This window comes from Artibeus jamaicensis, unplaced genomic scaffold, assembly GCF_021234435.1.
Source record: "Artibeus jamaicensis isolate MK-2021 breed Jamaican fruit bat unplaced genomic scaffold, CSHL_Jam_final contig_659, whole genome shotgun sequence".
Classification (NCBI taxonomy): Eukaryota; Metazoa; Chordata; class Mammalia; order Chiroptera; family Phyllostomidae; genus Artibeus; species Artibeus jamaicensis.
This window is the reverse complement of record NW_026521916.1, coordinates 463,223-489,278: the sequence shown is the minus strand read 5'-3', so window position 1 is coordinate 489,278 and position 26,056 is coordinate 463,223. Positions and strand designations below refer to the sequence as shown.

At 37.8% G+C, this 26,056-nt stretch overlaps 1 protein-coding gene across 5 annotated transcripts in view; it reads left to right on the top strand.

The window, feature by feature from the left end:
- The window catches only part of EPC1 (enhancer of polycomb homolog 1), a 135,601-nt gene that overhangs the window by 62,732 nt on the left and 46,813 nt on the right, over positions 1-26,056 (top strand). The window contains exon 1 of one of the 5 annotated variants that reach the window (XM_037131193.2): positions 25,578-25,788. The exons of the other annotated variants lie outside the window; for them this stretch is intronic. The gene's annotated coding sequence lies outside the window, so the exon portion shown is untranslated. Of the gene's footprint in view, positions 1-25,577; positions 25,789-26,056 lie in introns of those variants that run through there. 5 annotated transcript variants of the gene reach the window in all.

The window sequence follows — 26,056 nt, the reverse complement described above, 5'->3', positions numbered from 1 at the left end:
GGACTAGGTCATATGGAACGTGTGTTTGGTTTTGTAATATTCTGCCACACCTTTTTCTCACTAACAGTGTATGAGAGTTCTAGTTATTCCACAGACTCACCATCATTTGATGTTAGCCTTTCAGTTTTAGCCACTGTGTCGGGTATGTAGTGAGAAATAGTTTGTCTGCAAAGATCACTTTGAACAAATACTTGAAAAAGGTGTGAGAGCAAGCTGTCTGTTCCTCCCTTTCTCTCTTCCTTTTTTTTTTTTTTTGCAAGCTATTTCTTATAAATTGACAAAAAACAAGGAACCTAGTGTGACAAGAGCAGAGTGAAGAGGAGAATAGTAAATGATGCCAGACAGGTAACAAGGAAAGGGGAATGCAAATCATGTTGGACCTTGTAAACAAGTAAGTAATTGCAGCACAGTTTCTAAGGGGAGAATGTAGTACTACTATAGAAGGACAAATTAGGTGAAATAGAGGAAAGATAATTTTAAACCAGAATTTGAAGAAAAAGTGGGAATTTTTCATGGTAGGTTGGAGGCATTGAATGGTAATGTCAGCAGAGGTATCTGTCCATATGAGCATAGGCACAGAGTAGATGTTTAAGACACATTTGTAATACTGTGCCTTTAGGTATTTGTCGACAGATAGCTAATGCCACTCTTAACCGATAAAAGTGTTTTCTGATTTCTCAAATTGAAGTGATAGGCCCTGTTTAAAGCCAGTTAATCTTTTAACATTAACTACCAACGTGTGTAACAAAGAGACCATAAAAAATCCACCTGAAAATGGAAAGATTTTTATTGGGTAGGCCTAAATAACAAAAAAGACAATAAAGAAGTAAACATTAACAGCTGGAGAGAAGGAAAGATGGGTGAGAAATATATACATAATACAATTTTAAAAACAGGTAGCAAAGTCAGTTGCTGGACTTGAAGTCTAAGGAGGAAACTAAGATTCTTTCTTGGATCTCTGTCTAAGGCTCATGCTGTTCCACTAGGCAGGCTGATGTAACAAAAGTGAATGATTTTGGAGCCCAGTTAGCATGGTCCATGGAGACATGAAAGTGTGCCTCTGAACTTTGTAAAGGTCATTGTCTGGTCTTTTTTTATATTCCCTCTTTTAATTGTTCATAATGCTTTGTGTAGAAAACATCTACAAATACTTTCAGTGCAAGAGACTGTAAAAAAAAGTCTTTACCTGAGGATATGTTTATTGATTTGGGGGGATGGGGAGAAAAACATTAGCACGTGAAAGGTCAGTTGTTTGCCTCCAGTACTTACCCCAACCAGGGATGGAACCCACAACCTTTTGGTGTACAGGATGACACTCCAATGAACTGAGTCACCCAGCCAGGACAGTGCAAGAAGCTTTTAAAATTATTTGTTAAATTATAAATTACATTTCATCTGACTACATTGAATATGAAAGAATTCTTTAGGTTGTTTAATTTTATTTACTTTGTTTCTGTTAGATCAGATTTATTCAAGAGTTTATGTGTGTTATTTTTGAAAAACTGGAATTGTTCTTGGTATTTTGATGATTTACTCCTAAATTGTAACTGAACCTAATTATTTATTATAAATATTTTATAATATAAAGAAACTCTACCTACCCAAGGTGTCAAACTAGTAAGTGGTCTTTAGCATAGCTTATTCTTTTTTCTTAATCTTTTAACTAACTCCCATCTGCAGACTTTAGCTTAAAATGTCATTGTGTACTAATGAAAATAATATATACTGTCCTTGAGATCTTTTTCCTATTTATATTTCCCTTAACACATTTTACTTTTCTTTGTGGCACTTATCACCCTTTACAATTTATTTTTAGGGATATTATAGTATCTCTCCCCCCTTGTAAAATGTCAAGAACTCTATTTTATTTACGATTGTTGTTCCCAGTGCCAGGTACAATAGTTAGCACTCCATAAATATAGACTAAATTAATTAACAAGATGTTCTGCTCCAGCATCTCTAGTTTTTATTCTATATCAGCATTTCCCAAGCTGTATAACAAAAGTTCTCCATGAACTATTAAATAGGTATTTTCTGAAAATATGATTCTATTGTCATAAGTTTGGAATGACTATATTCCCCCTCATGAAGAACCACAATTCACATAAGCATGTTAAATCTTTTAGAAGTTCTGAAGTAGTAGAATCTAAATTCAGAATCTAGCATTCTGGGGGGGGGGGAGGTTTGTTTGTTTGTTTCATTGGTGTTTTTGTTTGTTTCTTTGTTTCTTTTATTGTCAAACTCTTTATTGGACTATCTGTTGATAAATTGAAATTAAATATTCCAATGAACACAGTTTGGGAATGCTGCAAGTTGATTTACTCTTAAAATTTCACTGACAAATAGTATCTTCAGGGAATGTCTTTTTTTTATTTAAATTTTTTTTATTTTTTTTAATTGATTATGCTGTTACAGTTGCTCTATTCCCCCCTTCATTCCCCTCCACCCTGCCCCCCCATCCCCACCATTACCCCCCCTTTAGTTTATGTCCATGTGTCTCAAGTCCTTTAGGTTCTATATTTCCCATGCTATTCTTGCCCCCCCCATCTATTTTCTATCTACTGTCTATGCTACTTATTTTCTGTACCTTCTCCCCCCATCTCCTCCTCCCACTCCCCTGTTGCTAACCCTCCTTGAGATCTTCATTTCTATATTTCCACTCCTGATCTAGCTGTCCTTTTAGTTTGCTTTCGTTTTAGGTGTGGTTGTTAATAACTGTGAGCTTGTTGTTCTTTCACTGTTCATGCTTCTTTAACTTCTTTTTCTTAGATAAGTCCCTTTAACATTTCATATAATAAGGGCTTGGTGATGATGAACTCCTTGAATTTGATCTTATCTGAGAAGCACCTTATCTGTCCTTCCATTCTAAATGAAAGTTTTGCTGGATAGAGCAATCTTGGTTGTAGGTCTTTAGATTTCATGACTTGGAATATTTCTTTCCAGCCCCTTCTTGCCTGTAAGGTCTCTTTTGAGAAATCTGCTGACAGTCTGATGGGGACTCCTTTGTAGGTGATTGTCCCCTTAGCTCTTGCTGCTTCTAGGATTCTCTCCTTCATTTTAATTTTGGCTAATGTAATTATGATATGCCTTGGTGTGTTTCTTCTTGAGTCCAACTTTTTTGGTACTCTCTGGGCTTCTTGGATTTCTTGGAAGTCTATTTCCTTTGCCAGATTGGGGAAATTTTCTTTTATTATTTGTTCAAATAATTTTTCCACTGGTGGTTGTGTCTTTCCCCCTTCTGGTACCCCTATAATTCGGATCTTGGAGCGTTTAAAGATGTCCTGGAGGTTCCTAAGACTCTCCTCATTTCTTTGAATTCTTGTTCCTTGACTCTTTTCTGTTTGGCCATTATTTGCTTTCTTCTGGTCCACTCCATTGATTTGAGTCCCAGTTTCCTTTTCATCTCTATGGGTTTCCTGTGGAATTCCATTCATTTCCCTTAATTTAGCCTTCATATGTTTCTCTAATTTGTGGCTATAATCAACCAGATCTGTGAGGAAGCTGATGACCAGTGTTTTAAACTGTGCGTCTGAGAGTTTTGCTATTTCTTCGTCGCTTAGATTTATCTCTGGGGCTTTGAGGTCTTCCTGCGACATTTTTGGTCTGTTCTGGCCCTTTAAATGTGAGAAGCGGCGCTGGGTTGTGACGCTGTATGTGGGGGTGTGGTCAGAGCGGGGAAATGGCGGCGCCCTCTATCGCCGCCTCCGCCGGTCCAACTGCCCAGTCCCTCGCTCGTGCGCAATTAGGCAACCGCAGTCAACACGCTGCACCGCCTCCCCACTGTCTCCTCTGCAGTCGCTCACCCGGTGGGTTGCTCGGTCGCTCACTAGGTCCAATCCTGCGTTTGGAACCCGTGCGTCTGGATTCGTGCGTCTGGATTCCGCACCCGGGTCCGACCGAGCCCTCCTTTGCAACTCCTCACCAGACGCCGGTTTCGCCCCCTTACCCGTCGGGCTGAAGAATTTGTTGTTAGCGGACTTCCGAAAAGTTGTTTTCCGTGTTCTGGTTGTGTTTTCTGATGCTAATATTTAGTTGTTCCCTAAACTTGGTTGTGTGAGAAGGCACGGCACATCCACCTATACCTCCATCTTGGCGGAAGTAGGGAATGTCTTAACTTTTTATATAATTATAAATTGGATTTGGATTGTCTCAGGTGTTAAGGCATTCAGCAAATAATTATTGAACTTAATTCATAACTTATTCTCAATTTATTTCATTCTACATTTTCCTACTCAAAGCAAAAATCTCATTTTCACTATAATTTAACACTATATAATTTAATGTTCTATTTCTTAGAAATAGATGTATATAGTTCTGGGTTTTAAAAATACTTTCTTTACCTGAAAAGCTATGAGTATGATGTTTTACTCTTGTTATTTACTTTTTAAATTGATTTATTTTACTAAAGTATAGTTGATATACAATATTATATTACTTTCAGGTGTACAACATAGTGATTCTACATTTATATACCTTACTATGGTGGTCACCATGATATGTCTGGTATCCATCTGCCACCATACAAAATAATTATAATATTATTGATTGTATCTCTGTGCTGTACCTTATAACCCCATGACTTATTTTTTTTTATTTGTAAGTTTGTGCTTCTTATTTCCCTCTACATTTTTTTACCCAAATCCCCACCCCTCTGGTAACTATCAGTTCTCTGTATCTGAGTCTGTTTTTGTTTCTTTTTGTTTTTTTATACCCAGATATAAGTGAAATCATACAGTATTTCTCTGCCTGACTTAATTCACTTTGTATAATGTTGTTTCAGATTGTCAAGGTTTCATTTTTTAATTACTGAATAATAGTCTACCATGTGTATATACCACATGTTTATCCATTCATTTATTGATGGGCACCTAGATTGCTTCTGACTTAAATGGGAAAATTTTTACCGAACCAAATAATTTATGTCATGTAGTGAAATATATTCAGATATTTTGTGTTACAAGTACATTTTAGAAAATATGGAAAATAAAATTACAGAAGAGCATTTCAAAATCCTACCACCTGGAGATAATCTATTTACTTTTGGTTTCTAAACTTTGAAACTGTGTGTGTACATGCATATACACAGATATGTATATTCATGTTCATTTATTCAACAAATATTTAAGTGCCATGCATTGTTCCTAATGATATTTTAGGGTGGCTATTCAGCAATGAACAAAGTAGACAATTCTCTGCACATTTGGGATGGGGTGAAGGGTGGGATGGGAGGGTCGACAACAGTAATCAAGTGTATGACATGTCAGGGTGACAAAATAAAGCAGAGAAAGGAATAAGGGACTATAAAGAGAAGGATTATTACATAAATGCACATCTTCTTTTAGACTTTTTTCTATGTATACATATGTTCAGTTGTGTCTTTTTGAAAAGGTTAAACACAAATATCCTAAGCATACAATTTTCAGATCTTTTTTTTAACTTAATAAATAGGTGGGGTTTTTTTGTCTTTAGCGATTATTCTGAACCATTTAAAGGTTACATAAATCCTATTCTGTAGCTATGGTTCATTTTCTATACAGCCACCAGTAATCTTTTAAAGACCTTCAGCTATTGTTGCTCTTAGTAAAACAAAAAATCCTTAACATGACCTGTGACTCTCTGATTTAGTACTAATATCCTGCGCAGATGTGTCTGTCATTTTTCCCCCTTACTTACCATGTTTCAGCCACTCTGGTCTTCTCTGGCCTCCTTGCCATTGAGTCCTCACACGTACATGGGACGGAGTAAGTAGAAATATGTAAGGTTAGAGTTATACCCCAGTTGCTGAGGAATGATTTTTAAGACTTAGAGAAGAACTTAACCATGTCTGTTGTCTGTTATACACATCTCAGATCACTATTCTATTATTTTTATTAAGAAAATGTTCATGCTTAGAGAAAATCTGAATGAATAATACAATGAACAACTATATACTCAGCCTAGATTCTATAATTAATGTTTTGCAGTATTTTTTATTCTATAAGAAAATGGTTTTTGATTGAGTCATTGGAAACTGTGTGGCACACATCATGGCACTTTATCCCTAAATGGCATATATTAAGAGGAAATCAGTTATTTGACTGTTAAAGATAACAGGAAATTGTGTGAAATATTTTACAAAACAAAAAACAAGATTTTTTTAAACCAGTAAGTATTAACTATAATATTGATAAAACATTTGATTTCACAATTATGGAACTAGATATAAACATAAGGAAATATTTCTCTACACACTGTTCGCACTAGAAAGACTGAGCATATAGAAAACTCCAGCTTCTTTAATATTGAAAAGTATTTCTTTGCTACTATGTTGTGAGTATTTAGTATGCCTCACGTAAATGAACATTTACAGATAATAAAACTTGGCTGGGAATAAATGTATCAACAACTGAACCTAAAAAACAAAAACTAAGCAAACAACTAGAACAGGAACAGGAACAGAATCACAGAAATGGAGGACACATGGAGGGTTATCAGTAGGAAGGGAGAAAGTGGGGGGAAAGGTACAGGGAATAAGAAGCATAATTGGTAGACACAAAATAGACAGAGGGAGGTTAAGAATAATATAGGAAATGGAGAAGCCAAATAACCATATGCAGGACCCAAGGAATAAACTAAAGGAGGGGGAATGCTGGAGGGAGTGGGGGTGCAGGACAGAGGAGGATAAAGGGGAGAATGGGACAACTGTATTAGCATAATTAGTAAAACACATTTTATTTTTTTTTAAGATTTTATTTATTTATCTTTAGAGGGGAAGGGAAGGAGAAAGGGAGAGAAACATCAATGTACAGTCGCCTCTCATGTGTCTCCTGATGGGAACTGGCCTGCAACCCAGGCATGCGCCCCGACCGGGAACCGAACCGTGAGCCCGATTCGCAGGCCCGCGCTTAATCCACTGAGCCACACCAGCCAGGACAAAACATACTTTAAAAAATAATCTTCTTGCAAGTTCCAAAGTAATACATGTAGTGAACTGTGAAGACAACGTTCAAGTTCAGAGGCACTCTTTTTTTTTTTTTTTTTTTTAATCATTCTACCACTGCGTCTTTTTGGTTCAAAGTATAGATTATTGTCATCAGGGCATGTTCCGGCATTCTTTTTTTTAAAGATTTTATTTATTTATCTTTAGATGGGAAGGGAAGGAAAGAGGGAGAGAAACATCAGTGTGTGGCTGCCTCTCGCACATCCCCTGCTGGGAACTGGCCCACACCCCAGGCATGTGCCCTGACTGGGAATCGAACCGTGGTCCTCTGGTTTGCAGGCCCAAGCTCAATCCACTGAGCTACACCTGCCAGGGCAAGTTCAGAGTCACTCTTGATGACAAAGTCCGTGTTCTCATACAACTGTAAAAATCAATTTTTGGGAGTTCAATTTCAAACCTAAAATGTAATTTTCATTGTGATTCATCTAGGAAAATAATATGAGATATCCAGGAAAATTCTAAGAAAGAATTGTGTGGGAGGAGGATTGTGTTACCCAATAATAAAAGGTGTAGTATGAAACTACACTGTTCAAAATACATTAAATACTGGTGTAGGAGACAAATAGAAGAGGAAGAAAGAACTTGGAAGTACTTCTAAGTTCAAGGGGAATTTATTATATGGTAAAGGAACTTTTTAAAATTTTTATGTTTTATTCTTGCTCTATTACACTTGTCCCAATTTTCCTTTCTTTGCCCTCCTCTCTCTACTGCATTTCTCTCCCCCACCCCACCCCCCTTCCCACAGCCCATCCCCACACCCTTGGGTCATTCATGTTATTTGACTAATCCCTTCCCCTTCTTTCCACCATTCTTCCCTCCCCCCTTTCCAGTGGCAGCTGTCAGTCTATTCCATTTCCATGTCTCTGGTTCAGTTTTGCTCGTTAGTTTATTTTGTTCATCAGATTCCCCTTATAAGTGAGATTATACAGCATTTGTCTTTCACTACCTGGCTTATTTCACTTAGCATAATACTCTCCAGTTTCATCCATGCTGTTGCAAAGGGTAGAAATTCTTTCTTACTGCTGCCAGTGGAATAATATTCCATTGTGTAAACATACCACAGTTTTTTAATCCATCCATCTCCTGATGGGCACTTAAGCTGTTTCCAACACTTGGCTATTGGATATAGTGCTGCTATGAACATAGATGTGCGTAAGTTTTTTAGAATTGGTGTTTCAGGATTCTTATGGTATATTCTCAGCAATGGAATCCCTAGGTCAAAATGCAGTTTAATTTTTAATGTATTTTACATTTTTTAAATTATATTTTATTGGTTATGTCATTACAGTTTTGCCAATTTCCCCCCTTTATGCCCATCCACCCTGCACCCCCAACCCTCCAGCATCCCCTCCCTTAGTTCATGTCCATGGATTGTACACAGAAGTTCTTTGAGTTCTCTGTTTCCTATACCATTTTTATCTCTCCCCATCTATTTAATGCCTATTAATTATGCTTCTTCCCTGTACCTTCCCCCCTTCCTCCCTCCCCTGAAAACCCTCCATGTGATGTCCATTTCTCTGATTCTGTTCCTGTTCTATTGTTTGCTTAGTTTTTGTTGTTTTTCTTTCTTTTATTTTTTAAGGTTTATTTATTGATAGTTGTGAGTTTGTCATTTTACTGTTCATATTTTTGGTCTTCCTTTTCTTAGATAAGTTCCTTTAACATTCCGTATAATAATAGCTTGGTGAAGATGAACTCCTTTAACTTGACCTTATCTGAGAAGCACTTTATCTTCCTCTCCATTCTAAATGATAGCTTTGATTGGTAGAGTATTCTTGGATGTAGGTCCATGTCTTTCCTGACTTCAAATACTCCTTTCCATCCCCATCTTGCCTATAAGGTTTCTTTTGAGAAATCAGCTGATAGCCTTGTGGGCACTCCTTTGTAAGTAACTCTTTCCTTCCCTCTTGCTGCTTTTAAGATTGTCTCTTGTCTTTAATCTTGAGTAACTTAATAATTATGTGCCTTGGTGTGTTCCTTTTGGGGTTCAACTTCTTTGGGACTGTCTGGGCTTCCTGGACTTCCTGAAAGTCTATTTCCTTTACCAGATTGGGGAAGATTTCCTTATTATTTGTTCAAGTAAGTTTTTAATTTCTTGCAGTTCTTGCAGCTTGTTCTTTTACTTCTGGCACCCCTGTAATTTGGATATTGAAATGTTTCAGGATGTCCCAGAGATTCCTCAGTCCCTCTTCATTTTTTTTGGATTCTTGTTTCTTCATTCTAATCTGGTTGGATGTTTATTTCTTCCTTTTGTTCCAAATCGTTGCTTTGAGTACTTGTTTCCTTTCTGTCACTGTTGGTTCCTTAAATATTTTGCTTTATTTCATTTTGGGTATCTTTCATTTGTTCTTTCATTTTCAACCAAGCTTAATCAGATCTGTGAGCATTTGGATTACTAGGGCTTTAAATCTGCATCAGATAGGATGGCTATCTCCTCCTAGCTTAACTGTCTTTCTGAGGTTTTGCACTGTTCTTTCATTTTGGTCCTATTTCTTCGCTCATGGCCCCTGTTAAGATGTAAGGGGCAGCACCTTGGGAATTCACCCAGACAGGGCAAACCTCCTTGCTGTGCTGTTGCACTGACTGTGGGGGAGGGGCTAGAGTGGGAACAATGCAGCTCACTTACTGTCTCTTAACACACTTTTCAAATGAATTGTGTGAGACTGGGAGTTTCTCCCACTGCGGCAACCACTATAGTCCGTAACCACCTCTGAGTCTGTTTCCCCTTAAACCAGCCCTTCCGGCACAGCCTGCCCCTGTCCTGCAGCAAGGCTGGCTGGCCCCCATGGTCCAAGGCCTCACAGAGGTTTCTCTCTATTCACTGCCTTATTGATCTGGTTGTTCTTTTTGACTGTTTCTTTAATTCCGTGGTTGTTGGAGTTCATGCAGTTTGGTTTTCTGGCACTTCTGGGGGTTTTATTGATTTAGACTGGTTGCGTTTCTCCACTTGCTTGTGCGAGGAAATGAAGGGTTTCTACCTACACCCCCATCTTGTCTGGAATTCCCTTTTCTTTCTTTCTTTCTTTTTTTTTTTTGTAGGAAATTTCATACTGTTTTTCACAGTGGCTGCACCACTCTGCCTTCTCAACAGAGCTCTAGGGTTCACTTTTTCACCACATCCTTGCCAGCACTTGCTGCTTGTGGAGTTATCAATGATAGCCATTCTGACTAGTTTGAATGATACCTCATTATGGTTTTAATTCTCGTCAGTCTAATGGCTAGTGATGTTGAGCATCTTTTCATATGCTATGGGCCATCTGTATGTCCCTCTTGGGGAAGTGTCTATTCAGGTCCTTTGTCCATTTTTAAATTGGATTTTTTTGTCATCCTGGGTTTCAGTCATATGACTCCTTGATATATTTTGGAGATCAAACCCTTGTCTGATGTATCATTGACAAATGTGTTCTGCCATACAGTCTGTCACCTTTTTATTTTGTTGCTGGTTTTTATAGCCATGCACAAGGTTCATAATTTGATGTAGTCCCATTTGCTTATTTCTTTCTTTTATTTCCCTTGCCTTGGGAGATGTATTGGGAAATATTGCTATGTGGGATATCTGAAATTTTATTGCCTATGTTTTTCACTAGGACTTTCACAGTACTTTTACAACTTCTATTTAAGTCTTTTGTCCATTTTCAGTTTATTCTGGTATATGATGTAAGTTGGTGGTCTAGCTTCACTTTTTTGCATGTACCAGCCCAGTTCTGCCAACACCATTTATTAAAGAGGCTATTTTTACTCCATTGTATGCTTGTGACCACTTTGTCAAATATTAATTGTCCATAGAGACATGGATTTATTTCCATGCTCTCTATTCTGTTCCATTGATCTATGTGTCTCTTCTTATTCCAGTGCCTGTTGATTACAGTAGCCTTGCAGTATATTTTGAAATGGGTATTGTGATCTCTCCAATTTTGTTCCTCTTTCTCAAGATTGTTGTAGCTATTTGGGGTCTTTTTTGGTTCCATATACATTTTTGCAATATTTGTTCTTGATTCGTGCACTATGCCCTTGGTATTTTAATAAGAAGTGCATTGAGTCTGTAGAGTGCCTTGAGTAGTATGGACATTATAATGATGTTAATTCTTTCAGTCTGTGTATATGGTATATGCTTTCATTTATTTGTCTTCTCTTCAGTTTCTTTTTTCAGTGTTCTGTAGTTTAACAAGTGCAGGTCTTTTACCTCCGTGGATAAACGTATTGCTAGGTACTTTTTGGGGGCTGCTATTGTAAATGGGATTTTTTTCTTAGTTTCTTTTTCTCATAGTTCATTGTTGGTGTATGAAATGCCATCAGTTTCTGTATATTGACTTTGTATTTTGCTACTTTGTTGAATTCACTTATTAGGTTCAATAGTGTTTTTGGTAGAGCCTATAGAAAGTTCAATATATACTATCATGTCATCTGGTAATGATCACAATTTTACTTCTTCCTTTCCAATTTGGATGCCTTTTATTTTATTTTCCTGTCCTATTGCTGTGGGTAGGACCTCCAGTGCTGTGTTGAGTAAGAGTGGTGAAAGTAGATATCCTTGTCTTATTTCTGATTGCAAGGGAAAAGCTTCTAGTTTTTGCCCATTGATTAAGATGTTGGCAGTAAGTTTTTTGCAAATGACCTTTATTATGTTGATCTGTGCTCCCTGTCCTCCCACTTTGCTAAGTTTTTTTTTATCATAGATGGGTGCTGGATTTTATCAAATGCTTTTTCTGCATCTACTGATATGATCATGTGATTTTTGTCTTTCATTTTGTTGATGTGATGTATCACATTTATTAAGTTGTGAATATTATACCATCCTTGCATCCCTGGAAGAAATGCCACTTGATCATGGTGCATGATCTTTTTTATATACTGTTAGATCTGGTTTGTTGCTATTTCATTGAGAATTTTAGCATCTGTGTTCATCAGTGGTAGAGGCCTGTAATTTTCTTTCTTGTGTCTTTACCTGGGTTTGGAATTAGGATAAAACTGGCTTCCCAAAAAGACTTGGGGGTCTTCCCACTTCTTGAATTATTTGCAATAGTTCAAGAAGGAGAGATGTTTGTTGTTCTTTGAGTGTTTGGTAAAATTTGCCTATGAAGCCATCTGCATCAGGGCTTTTGTGCATCAGTAGTTTTTGTTTAGTGCTTCAGTTTTGTTAGTTGTTATTGGTCTGTTCAGGTTTCCGTTTCTTCCTGATTGAGTTTTGGCATATTGCGTGTTTCTAGGAATTTATCCATTTCGCCCAGGTTGTCCAATTTCTTCACATATAGTTCATAATATTTCTTGCAGTCCTTTGTATTTCTGTGGTATCAGTTGTAATTTCTCCTCTTTCACTTCTGATTTTATTAGGGTCCTCTCTTTTCTTGATGAGTGTTGTTAATGGTTTGTCAGTTTTATTTATCTTTTAAAAAGATCAACTCCTGGATTCACTGATAGTTTCTTTTGTTTTTCTGGTCTCTGTGTCATTTAATTCTGCTCTTACTTCGTTCCTTCTTCTCACTCTGGTTTTGGGGGTTTTTTTCAAGGTTTTACTAATTTATATTTAGAGGCAGAGAAACATGAATGTGTGGTTGCCTCTTACATGCCCCCTACTGGGGATCTGGTTTTTCAGGCTGTGCTCAATCCACTCAGCCATGCCATTAGGGCTCGCTCTGATTTTATATGTTGTTCCTCTACTTCTTTCAGATATACAGTTAGGTGGTTTATTTGAGATTTTTCTATCTTTATTAGGTAGAACTAAATTGCTTTAAACTTTCCTCAGGACTGCTTTCACTGTGTTCCATAGGTTTGGGGCTCTTGTGTGTTTATTTTCATTTTTTAAAATTAATTTATTTTTTAAATTATTTTTCAACTACAGTATTCTTTCTTTTACTCCCTTGCCAGCCCCCCCCCCGTGCCCCCGACCTCCCTCCCCTCTCCACCCCCCTTAGTTGTTGTCCATGTGTCCTTTATGGTAGTTCCTGTACATCCTTCCCCTTTTCCTCCTGAAATTCCCTCCCCTCTCCCATCTGGTCGCTGTCCCCCTGTTCTCCATTTCAGTGACGTTGTTTTTATTTTGCTTGCTTATTTGTTTTGTTGTTTAACTTCCTGTTAACTGTGAGATCACATGGTATTTGTCTTTCACTGCCTCGCTTATTTCACTCAGCATAATGCTTTCCAGTCCCATCCATGCTGTCCCAAAGGATATAAGCTCCTTCTTTCTCTCTGCTGCATAGAATTCCATTGTGTAAATGTACCATAGTTTTTGGATCCATTCATTTACTGATGGGCACCTAGGTTGCTTCCAGCACTTGGCTATAATAAATTGTGCTGTTATGAACATTGATCTGCATAGGTTCTTTTGGATTGCTATTTTTGGGGTCTTAGGATATAGTCCCAGCAGTGAAATTGCTGGGTCATAAGGCAGGTCCATTTTTAGTTTTCCGAGAAAATTCCATACTGTTTTTCATAATGGTTGTACCAGTCTGCAATCCAACCAACAGTGAACTAGGGACCCCTTTTCCCCACAACCTCTCCAACATTTGTTGTTTGTTGCTTCGTTTATGATAGCCATTCTGACTAGTGTAAGGTGGTATCTCATTGTGCTTTTAATTTGCATCTCTCTGATAGCTAGCGATATTGAGCATCTTTTCATGTGTCTCTGGATCCTCTGTATGTCCTCCTTGGAGAAGTGTTTGTTCAAGTCCTTTTCCCATTTTTTTTGACTGGGTTGGTTGTCTTCCTAGAGTGGAGTCATGTAAGTTCTTTGTATATTTTGGAGATTAAACCCTTGTCTGAGGTATCATTGGCAATTATGTTTTCCCATACAGTTGGTTATCTTTTTATGTTAATACTATTTTCTTTAGCCATGCAGAAACTTTCTATTTTGATGAGATCCCATTTGTTTATTCTTTCCCTTTTGTCCCTTGCTCTAGGGGACATATCAGTAAAAAAGTTTCTGCGTGAAATATCTGAGATTTTCTTCCCAATATTTTTCTCTAGAATTTTAATAGTTTCACGGTTTATATTTAAGTCTTTTATCCACCTTGAATTTATTTTGGTGTGTGGTGTAAGTCAGTGCTCAAATTTCATTTATTTCCACGTAACTGTCCAGTTCTCCCAACACCATTTATTGAAGAGGCTATTTTTAGTCCATTTTATGTTACTGTCCCCTTTTTCGAACATTAATTCACTGTAGAGAGTTGCGTTTATTTCTGGGCTCTGTGTTCTGTTCCATTGGTCTATGTGCCTGTTTTTGTGCCACTACCATGCTGTTTTGATTATAGTGGCCTTGTAATACAATTTGATATCACATATTGTGATTCCTCCTACTTTGTTCTTCTTTCTCAAAATAGCAGCTGCTATTTGGGCTCATTTATGGTTCCATATAAATTTTCGAAGTGTTTGTTCTATGTCTGTGAAATATGCCATTGGTAGTTTAATAGGTATTGCATTGAATCTGTATATTGCTTTGGGTAATATGGACGTTTTGATGATATTAATTCTTCCAATCCATGAACACGGTATATGTTCCCATTTGTTTGTGTCTTCCTTGATTTCTTTCTTCAGTGTTGTGTAGTTTTCTCCATACAGGTTTTTTACCTCCTTGGTTAGTTTATTCCCAGATATTTTATTTTTGTTTTTGCTATATTGAATGATATTTTTTTCCTGATTTCTGCTTCTGCTGACTTATTGTTAGTATATAAAAATGCCTTTTATTTCTGGATATTGACTTTGTAACCAGCTGTTTTGCCAAATTCATTTATTAGCTCAAGCAGTTTTTGAGTAGAGTCTGTAGCATTTTCCACATACATTATCATGTCATCTGCAAACAGTGACAGTTTTGTTTCCTCCTTTCCTATTTGGATGCCTTTTATTTCCTTTTCTTGCCTGATTGCTGTGGCTAAAACTTCCAATACTATATTGAATAGAACTGGTGAAAGTGGACACTCTTGTCTTGTTCCTGATCTTAGTGGAAAAGCTTTTAGTTTTTGTCCATTGAGTATGATATTCGCTATAGGTCTCTCATCTATGTCCTTTATTATATTGAGGAATGCTCCCTGTATTCCCACTTTGCTGAGTGTTTTTATCATAAATGGGTGTTGTACCTTATCAAAAGCTTTTTCCGCGTCTATTGATATTATCATGTGGTTTTTGTCTTTGCTTTTGTTTATGTGATGTACTACATTTACTGATTTGCAAATATTGAACCATTCTTGCATCCCTGGGATGAATCCCACTTAGTCATGGTGTATAATCTTTTGGATATATTGTTAGATGTGATTTGCCAATATTTTGTTGAGTATTTTAGAGTCTATGTTCATCAGCGATATTGGCCTGAAGTTTTCTTTCTTTGTTTTGTCTCTCTCTGGTTTTGGAATTAGGATGATACTGGCTTCATAAAAAGAATTTGGGAGTTTTCCATCCTTCTGGATTTTTTTGGAATAATCTGTGGAGAATAGGGGTTAGCTCTTCCTTAAATGATGTGTAGAATTCTCCTGTGAACCCATGTGGTCCAGGGCTTTTGTGTGATGGGAGTTTTTTATTACTGCTTCAATTTCTTTTGCTGTTATTGGTGTGTTTAGATTTTCTGTTTCTTTTCAATTAAGTTTTGGAAGATTATATTTTTCTAGAAATGTGTCCATTTTCCCTACGTTTTCAAATTTCTTGGCATACAGTTCTTCATAGTAATTTCTTACAACCCTTTCTATTTCTGTGGTGTCAGTTGTAATCTCTCCTCTTTCATTTCTGATTGTGTTTATTTGAGTCCTCTCTCTTCTTTTCTTGATTAGCCTACTTAAAGGCTTATCTGTTTTGTTTATCTTTTCAAAGAACCAACTCATGGATTCATTGATCCTTAAAATTTTGCTTTTAATCTCTATGTCATTTAGTTCTGCTCTAATCTTGGTTATTTCCTTCCTTCTGCTTGCTCTGGGCTGTCTTTGTTGTTGTTCCTCGAGTTCTTGGAGGCGTAGGGTTAGGTTGTTTGTTTGAAATGTTTCTATCTTCTTTAGGTAGGCCTGTATTGCTATAAACTTCCCTCTCAGGACTGCCTTCGCTGTGTCCCATAAGTTCTGGGTTGTTGTGAGTTCATTTTCATTTGTTTCCAGAAACATTTTGATTTCTTCCCTAATTTCATTCTTGACCCATTCATTGTTTAATGGCATACCATTCACTCTCCATGATTTTGGGTGTTTTGGGTTTTTTTCTTTGGGGTTGGTTTCCAATTTCAGTCCCTTGTGGTCAGAGAAAATGCTTCGTATGATTTTAATATTCTTGAATTTTTTTGAAGCTCGTTTTGTGTCCTATCATGTGGTCTAGCTTTGAAAATGTTCCATGTGCATTTGAAAAGAATGTATATTTAGCTTCTTTAGGATGAAGGGCTCTATATATATCAGTTAAGTCCATTTCATGTAGGATGTTGTTTAATGCTGAAATATCTTTGTTGATATTTTGCTTGGAAGATCTGTCCATTTTTGATAGTAGGGTGTTAAAATCCCCTACTATAATTGTGTTGCTGTCACTATCTTTGTTGAATTCGTCTAAGATTTTCTTTATATGTTTGGGTGCTACTATGTTGGCTGCATATATATTTACGCTGTTAATGTCTTCTTGGTGGATTCTTCCCTTGAGTATTATGAAGTGACTTTCTGGGTCTCTCTGTAATGGCCATTTTTTGAAGTCTATTTTGTCTGATGTGAGAATTGCTACCCCAGCTTTTTTTTCTTGTCCATTTGCTTGGAAAATTTGTTTCCAGCCTTTCACTTTTAGTCTGTGCTGGTCTTTTGTCCTGAGGTGGGTCTCTTGTAGGCAGCATATGTGTGAGTCATGCTTTCTTATCCATTGAGCTATTCTGTGTCTTTTGAATGGAGCATTTAATCCATTTACGTTTAACGTTATTATTGACAGGTACTTATTCATTGCTATTTTTGTACCTGTGTTCTTCTCTGTCTCCCTCTTTTCCTTCCTTTCCTTAAAGCAGTCCTTTTAATATTTTTTGTAGGGCTGCTTTGAAGGAAGCATATTCTTTTAGGCTTCTTTTCTCTTGGAAGCTCTTTATTTGGCCTTCTATCTTGATTGAGAGCCTTGCTGGGTAAAGTAGCCTTGGTTGTAGGCCTCTGGTTCTTATTACTTGGAATATTTCTTGCCATTCTCTTCTTGCTTGGAGTGTTTCCGTTGAGTAGCCAGTAGCTAACCTTATTGGGCCACTCTCTTGTATGTTACTTCTTTTTTTCTCCCTTGCTGCCTTTAAGATTCTCTCTTTGTCTTGGAATTTTGCCATTTTAAGTGTGATGTGTCTTGAAGTGGGCCTCTTTGGGTTCCTCTTGATTGGGACTCCCTGTGATTCCTGGATTTGTGTGACTTTTTCTCTCATCCAATTAGGGAAATTTTCTCTCATTACTCGTTCAAATACGTTTTCTATCCATTGTTCTTCTCCTTCTGGTATTCCTATTATTTGGATATTATTATGTTTCATATTGTCTTGCATTTCTCTTAATCCCTCTTCATTCTTTCTGAGCCTCTTTTCTCTTTCCTGTTCTTTCTGCGAGATGCTTTTTACTTTGTCCTCCAACTCACTAATCCAATCTTCTGTCTCCTCAACTCTACTTTGAATACTTTGTACTGTGTTCTTCAATTCGGAAATTGTATTCTTCATTTCCTCTTGGCCCTTGCTAATAGTTTCCATTTCCTTTTTCATGTTGATATAGTTTGCGGTGAGATCATTGTAGCTCCTCTGTAATTTCTGGTAGCTCATTGTGAGCTCTTTGAACTTCCTGATAACCAGTGCTTTGAATTCAGTATCTGATAGTTGACTTGCCTGTTTCATCTAACATTCTTTCTGAGGGTTCCTCCTTTCCTTTCATTTGGGGATTGTTTCTTTGTCTTCCCATTGTTTGTGAGACTCTTCTTGTTAGCCTCAGCTTCTTAGATTAATCTGTTTTGACACCCTGGGTTTATGGTGTGAACTTCTGTGGTGGAATGCCTGTGAAATTCAGTGGTACAGTCTCTTTCGGTTATCCTGTCGTTTGTTCTCTGCTTCCACCTACTCAAATATGCAGCAACTTGTGGCTTCTCTCCTAGAGCAAAGTGAAATTTGTCTCTCTGACTCTTACTTTTGGGAGGTCTCTTCTATGGGTCCACCTGTGGTCTTTTCGTATTTTCAAGTTGTTTGTGTCCCTTCTGGTTCCTCTGTAATCGTCAAGATTTCTGGTCCCTTATTTTCATATATGCTGGGGAACCGCTGGCTACCTGGCTTTTCCTCCGCCGATCGGACAGGTTACTCTTCCTTGTGTACAAGGAACTGGAATCTGCTCCGTCCTACTCTGTCGCCATCTTGAAAGGTCCCTCCCAAGAAGTGTTGTGTGTTTATTTTCATTTGTTCCCAGATACTTTTTGATTTCTTCCTTGATCTCATTGTTAACCCATTCATTATTTAATAACATATTATTCAGCATATTGTAATGTTTTTTACTTTTTTTCTTTCGGTATGTTTCAAGCCATTTTGATCCCAGATGATGCTTGCTATGATTTTAGTTTTCTTGAATTTGTTAAGGCTTGTTTTGTGTCCTACCATGCACTTTATCTTTGAAAACGATTTATGTGCATTAGAGAAGAATCTATTTTTGCTTCTTTCGGGTTTAATGTTCTACAAATATCAATAGAGTCCATTTGATCTAGAGTGTCATTCAGAGTCACAATATCCTTGTTGATTGTTTGTTTGGAAGAGCTACCCCATCGCTTCTCGGCCTTTTGGCTAAGATCAAGTGTGGAAGAGCTACCCATTGTTATTTAACACCAACCTAGGGGTGTTAAAATCCCCTACGTTTACTGTATTGCTGTCATTCTCTTTCTTAAGGCCCTCCAATATTTTCTTTATATATTGAAGTATACGTATATTGGGTGCATATATGTTTCCAAGAGTTGCATCTCTTGTTGGACTACTCCCTTAAGTAATATGTATTGAACTTCTTTGTTTCTTATTATGGCCTTCGTTTTGAAGTCTGTTTTGTCTGAGATAAGTATTGCTACCCTAGCTTTTTCTCCTGTCCATTTACATGGAATATTTTTTTCTATCCCTTCACCTTCAGCCTGCATGTGTCTTTTGTTTGAGATGGGTCTTTTGCAGACAGTATATATATAGATCATGTTTTCCTATGTGTTTTGATTGCAGCATTTAATCCATTTATATTTAAGGTTATTATTGGTAGATAATTATTTATTGCCATTTTACTCCTTTTATCACTGCTTCCCCCCATCTTCTTAAATCAGTGTCTTTAGCATCTCTTTCTCTGCTGACTTGATGCAGATGTACTCCTTGAGTCTTCTTTTCTCTGGGAAGCTCTTTTTTTAACCTTCAATTTTAATTGATAGCCTTGCTGGTTATAGTAGTCTTGGTCGAAGGTCCCAGCTTTTTGTTACTTGGAATATTTTCTGCCATTCCCTTGTGGCTTGTGGTGTTTCTGTTGAGAAGTCAGCTGATAGCTTTATTGTAAATCTCCCTCATATGTTACTAGCTGTTAATCCTTTGCTGCCTTTAAGATTCTCTCTGTCTTTAAATGTTGACATTGTTTTTGTAATGTGTATCTTAGTGGGCCTCTTTGGGTTCATCTTGATTGGGGCCCACTGTATTTTCTGGACTTGGATGACTTTTTCCTTCAACAAGTTATTTTTTAAACAGGTGCTATCCATTGCTCACTTTCTGGTTATTCTGTAATTCCTATAATGAGAACATTTCGTATTTCATGTTGTCCCAAAGCTCCCATAAACTGTCATCATTCTTTTTGAGACTTTTTTAGTTTGTTGCTCTGACTGGGTATTTTTTCTACCTTGTCTTTCAGCTCATTGATTCAATCTTCTGCTTATTCTAGCTTGATTGTAATTGCTTCCACTGTGTTTTTCATTTCAGATACTACATTCTCCATTTCTATCTGGTTCTTTTTCAAGGTTTCTGTGTCCTTTTTCATGTTGATGGTGGGTCCTACTAAGTTCTTTATAGCTCTCAGTAAGTTCCTTGGGCATCCTTGTAACCATTACTTTGAACTCTGTGACTGATAAGTTGCTTGCCTCAGTTTCACTTAGCTCTTTTTTTTAGAGATTCCTCTTTTTCTTTCATTTGGAGGTTTCTTCGTGTTCCCATTTTAGTTGTCCCTTTGTGTGTCTTTCTGTGTATCAGATTGTGTTTTGGCTCTCTGCCTGTGGAGTGACCTTGTGTGTTAGTAGTCCTGTTTGCGTCAGTGGTGCACCCTCCTTGATCTCCTGATCTGGATGCTCCAGGAATGTCCTGTGTATTGGTTATATGGGCTCACTTGTTGTATTTCAGTCCTGATTGCTGTTGGTCCATTTGTTGGCAGGAACACCCCTCCATCTGGCTGGGTGAGAAGTTCAGCCTCCACTACACGTTGTATACTATTTTATAGGTGCTAGGAGAACAAAGCAAAACAACAGAAAAGCAGTACCAAAACAAGCAACCAACCCTGACCACCATAGGCATATCAACAAGAAGAGAGCAAAGGATATTAAAAGCAGAAAGAGAAATTGAATAGTAGAGAAAGGGGAAAAGGAAAAAATATGAGAGGACCAATGAAAAGTGATGATGAGAGGAGAAAGGGGAAGAGAACTGCTACTCTTAAAGAATTGAAATAGGAAAATGGGGGAAAGGAACACAGAAAAAGTAACAAAAACAATAAAAACAGAAAAGGGAACAGAAGAGTAATCACATAAGAGTAGCATAGGAGATATGAAATGTGGGGGTGACTTCTCTTGCGAGTCCCCCCGGTGCCACAGACATGAGTGAGTGAATAAATATGTGGCCAAGACAAGATGAGATCTGTTTGGGGAGGAGGAGTGGGCTGTGGCCAGTTTCTCAGGGGAGACAAAGGCCAGCAGCTGCCAGTTTCCCCAAGGAGAAAAAGGCCTCGAGCGCAATAATAAGCCTTTTATTGGGTTGTAATACACAGGAATACAGGGCAGCAAGGATCAAACAGTAGATAACATTTCAAAGAGATCTGAGGGCTTCAGAGCCTGAGTCAGTGTCTGTCAGGAAGAGAGTTGCAGAAACTTTGGGAGACATACTCATTTCCTCTTGGACCCTTATATGAAAGAAAGCACTCTTAGCAGAGCACATTTCACAGGTTTATCAGCAAGTCTTTGTGATGCCAGATTTTTCTCCAGGACACGTTCTAGCAAGGCAAGGAGTTGCACCTCTCCCCATCGGGTATTCAGGCTTAAGGGGATTAGAGCCAGGAAGTGCTTCTCCCAGAGAACATGGGGACTCGGGCTTTGTCAAAGCCAAGGGGCAAGAGTCCATTGCTCTTTGTTGCAGGCCCCCCAACCCAGTCCTTCTATGAAGGCCTCCCAAGTGATCAAGTCTGGCTTAGGTTGCCTCCCGCCCCAGCTGTGAGGGGTCTTACCCATCATTGACTTCTGACCAAGTTTTGGGCGCAGGGAGAGGAACTGAGGCAGCATTTGCTACCAGAGACAGGCTTTTGTCTACTGCAGCTGGCATTCCAAAGGTCGTCTCTCGCCCTTAGCCACAAGGGGTAGAGGTACAATTCCTAAAACTAGGCAGAGCGGTCTACTGCAATGAAAAATTAAAGTACCTAAAATAAAAGAAAAATAGATTAAAAAATAAATAAAAATGCTATGAAAAAAGAAGAAAATAGCCAAGATAATGAGAAAAGATCCAAGGGTGCTTATCTCAGCAAAGTGTAGATCTTGCCTTTTGTTTTCTCCCTTTGGATAGTGTTCTGGTATCTGAGTCTGGTGTAAGTCAATGTCAGGTGCTGTCCATGTCTGACCCTTGGCTGCCTTTTGAAGCTACAGGACATCCATTGTGTGTGACTGATTCCTCCAGTCTTGGCTGCTCCCAGAGTGAGCCAAGCTGCTCTGCAAAGCTGGCTTTTATCAGCACTGGGTTCAGGGGTGTGTCTGCAAATGTCCCCAGTCACCACAAGATCCACCTCTGCCTGTCTCTGCCTCCTGGCCTGCTGTTATTCTTATACTAGTTGTAGACCCAACTATCTCTGAGGGCTTCTGGCAGAAACAGGGAGCTGCAATTCCTGGATCTCCCGTGGCAGGTGCCTTTCAGACTTAAAGGAAGATGGTTGCTTTTTTCCCCCTCCCCTAAGCCACTAGTCTGGGTCTGTCCAGGATTATTTCCCTTTACTCAGTGTGGCAGGACCCCTACTAGGCTTCTGGAGTCCAGATTTTGGGTCTGTCAGACACTGGGTGTTTCTATGGCCCTCCCGCGATGGGGAATTGCCAATCTGTTTCTCAGGATAGTGTATGGATTAGCTGTGCCCTATCACCAGTCTCTGATGACCCCAGAGTCTGTTTATGTTACTGTCTCCTTAAGATGCAGGATGGGAGAAAAGGGAAAACAAAACAGAACACCAGGACAGAGTGTTCTGGTATAAAACTGAAAAAAGAACAAAAAAAGTTGCTAAGTAGAGCAAACAGGATTTCAAAGGTTGTGGCAAGAGTATTTCCAGAGACTAGAAGGAGCAGTATCCTACAGAGTAAGGTAATTGATTTTTCCTCAGGGGGTGGGGGGGCCTAGCTTTTCTCAAGAATGTTGGCTGCAGTCTAGCTAACGTATATCAGGCCCCCAAAAATTTTACAGCTGCTCCCCCAAGACTCCCCGGTGCTTTGCACTCCAGACTCTTGCTTGCACAGCTCAAATCTGCATCACCCTCTTTTTGCCAGGACCCAAGATGGGTAGCCATAGCACACAACCTGTGCTTGCCCTTTTAAGGAACAAAAAAATAAGATGATGGTTTTATCTCTAGCAGTTTTGGTCTCTCCCCAGAGCAAAGAGCCCCTCATTGCAGACTTCTTGATCTTTCTGAAGGATCTAGGTGCTTTAGAAATGTGCTCTGTGTGGGTTATGTGGACTCTCCTGTAGTATTTGGAACCTGATTTTTATTGGTCAGTTTGTCGGAAACTTTCCCTTGTCTGGCTGCCTAAGGGGCTAAAGATAAATCGTGCCTCTCATATCACATACATAAAGAAGTGATAATAGATTGAGCATTCTAAGTTAGGAACAAAGTGCAAAGCAGGAATAATGTGCCTTGCTTCCCCACTCCCTGCTTGAGTTTGATGTATATATATGGGGGTGATGGGTCAAAGAAAAATGTTTCTGGACTTTTGAGGCTATTAGAAGAGTACAAGATCTGTCCAGAAAGTTGCAGCCATGTAATATGAAAATAGAGACATTTATTGAAGAATATACAAGATACGAGAAACATTATCGAGAGGAAAATGATACATCAATTCCTTTCAAAGTAGGCACCTTACAACCTCACACAGTTCTCCCAGTTACTGTCAGCTGCCCTGTCATAATCTCATGGACAGCATGAAATCTCTTCCCTTTCAAAGGTGATTTTAGTTTTGGGAAAAGTCAGAAGTCACAGGGCACCAAACTGGCCTATAGGGGGATTAACTGAGTTACCTGGGTGATTTGATGTTTTATTAAAAAAACTGCAGGAGATGTGATGCATGAGTGGGTGCATTGTTGTGTTGAAGCTGCCAATCACCAGTTGCCTTCTGAATCATCTGAATAGTTTCCACAGAGAAATGTTCAAGCTTAATGCAAAATTGGATACAGACTTGTTGTTCTACTCAGTCATTTTGAATGCAATGGCCACACAGTATACAGATTAACAGATTCTACTGCCCCCACTGACTAATATAGTGAAGTTGTCATTGTTCATACATGTGCCTCTGGTCTACTCTCCTTGGCTGCCAGGTTACATCAGCGTTGTACAAACCATTCTCATTATATTAACAATGACTGGACTTTTTCTGGACAGAGCTCATATACATATGACCAACTTCCCAGCTGGGTCTCATAGAAGCACCCTGTGTCAGTGGGCAGTAGAGGACAGTAGACAGGACAACAAACTACCTAAGTATGAGAGAATATAATATATTCAGCCTCCTGCCCTCTACACCAGTGGTCCCCAATCTTTTTGACACTATTGACTGGTTTTATGGAAGACAATTTTTCCACAGACCAGAAGTGGGGATCAGTGGTTTCAGGATGATTCAGTCATCTTACATTCAAGCTCACCTGATGAGCAGCCCAGTCCTGACAAGCCCAGATCAGTCCTTGTCCGGAGCCCACAGGTTGTGAACCCCCACCCTACACTTTTAGTTTCTACCAGCTCTCCAGGGCCCTTAGGCAACCTGAATCAAAGATCATAATGTGTTATAAAACGGGAAATATTTGTTTATATACCTGGTTTATGACTATACAGCTTATATCTGTATCTGGTATTAGGCCTGATGAAAAATATAAGAAGATTAATAAATTTGGTGAAACTTTTCTTCCATGGAAAAAATACTCTAAACAAAATCAGAAGTCAAACTTCAGGAAAATACTTGTAAAATGTATTACTTGGGACTAATTTTCTTAATATGAAAAAGTAAATTGCTCATGTATTTAAACATCAAGAAAAGGAAAAGCAAGTACTCTGACAATAAACAAAAAGCAGCAACATTTAAGGAAAGGAAAACTTAAACATCATTGTAAAAAATTGACAAGATAGGTGATTTTAAAAATCAAAACAGATGTCAAGTTACTACAAGAAATAGTATGAATATCATTCGTAACCTTGTACAAGGTTCAGTCAATTCATACATTGTTGTAACCTCATATATATGCTTTCAGCACTTCCATTTGTAATTGTTTTATAGATGCTTTCACAAGTCCACAAAAAATGTCTTGTATATAATAGTACAGAAGTGGTTTTTGCAGTATTTGGGAAGAAAGATTGGCATTTAGGTTGTTTCCGGGGGGAGTATCCTATCAGTTCTAGTTAAGTAAATTATGGTCCATCCATATAGTGGATACAATGCAGCTGTTATAAAAATTGTAGAAGTGTCACTATGGAAAGATCTACAGACTATATCAAGTGAACTTAGGGATAAAAGTTCTAGGGATAAAGCTCTGTATGTTGCACAGTAGAATCCTATACGTGCATTTAAATGTATATAAACATATATTTAATACAGGCTGCTTATGAGGACTGGAATTTTTTTTCATATAGATTTCATCCCTGAACTTGTATTTTTTTTTTTGTTGTTCAGTAAATGGTTTTTTTAATTTTAGTTATTTTTCTGAACTTGTATTTTATATACAATATTTTATGGTATATAATGAGTGCCCACGTTTTTGGCCCAAACTTTCAGGGAAAAAAATCTTTCATTTTAACTTTTCAATTCAGTTATTTATGTTTAGAAACAAAACGGATTACAGTACTCCAGGGTATTATTTTGCATACAGATACTGTTAATGCTTTTTAGAGTTACATTTTTAATGTATAAGCAAAGAAGAATTAAAAACATAGAGGTACAAAATTTGTACTACATGTGTGTAAATGTGTATCCTTATTTTTCCCTCAAAAATTTGGGTGAAATGGTGTGCGTTATACATGGCAAAATATGGTATTTAAGAAAAACATTAAATTTAATAAAATACTTAACCAAATTCATTGATTATAGGGTTGGATGAGAACTTGATGTTTTTAGGGCAGCTGGTAATATCACAAACTAAAAATCTTCCCTATGTGCTGACTAAATCAAAGCTGATTTTGAGCAGCTGTTATGCCAGACATTATACTAAATACTTTATGTATATTTATCTTACTTAAATCTCCAACCAACCCTATCAGGTAGATTCTGTTTTTCTCTTACTGGAGGAAATAAATTTAGAAGATTGAATGAAGGACCTTGCCAAGAGACACAAACTCCACAGCCTGTGCTTTCAACCCTTATACTGTCTGTACTACTGTTTGAAAGGGATCTGGAAGTTCATATAAAAAGGTTTACTCCAGACTAAGGACCAGGTTCGAATCTGTGCCAGTTTCATCAACTAAAATGGACTTAAATCTACCTTTCTTTGAAAAGATATTTGCATGAAAGTACTGAATAGATTAAAAATCAGCAAAATATTTTTAATCCATAGTCTGCTTTGTTCATACAAATTCAAATGTTTTTAACCATTTTCTTCTGAATCTCCTCTATAAAATGCAAACTTTAACAGTTTTAGTCAACTTTTGGAATTTTTTGTATAATTTAACTCTCAATTTCAATGTAGTACTTTTTTTTAAATTG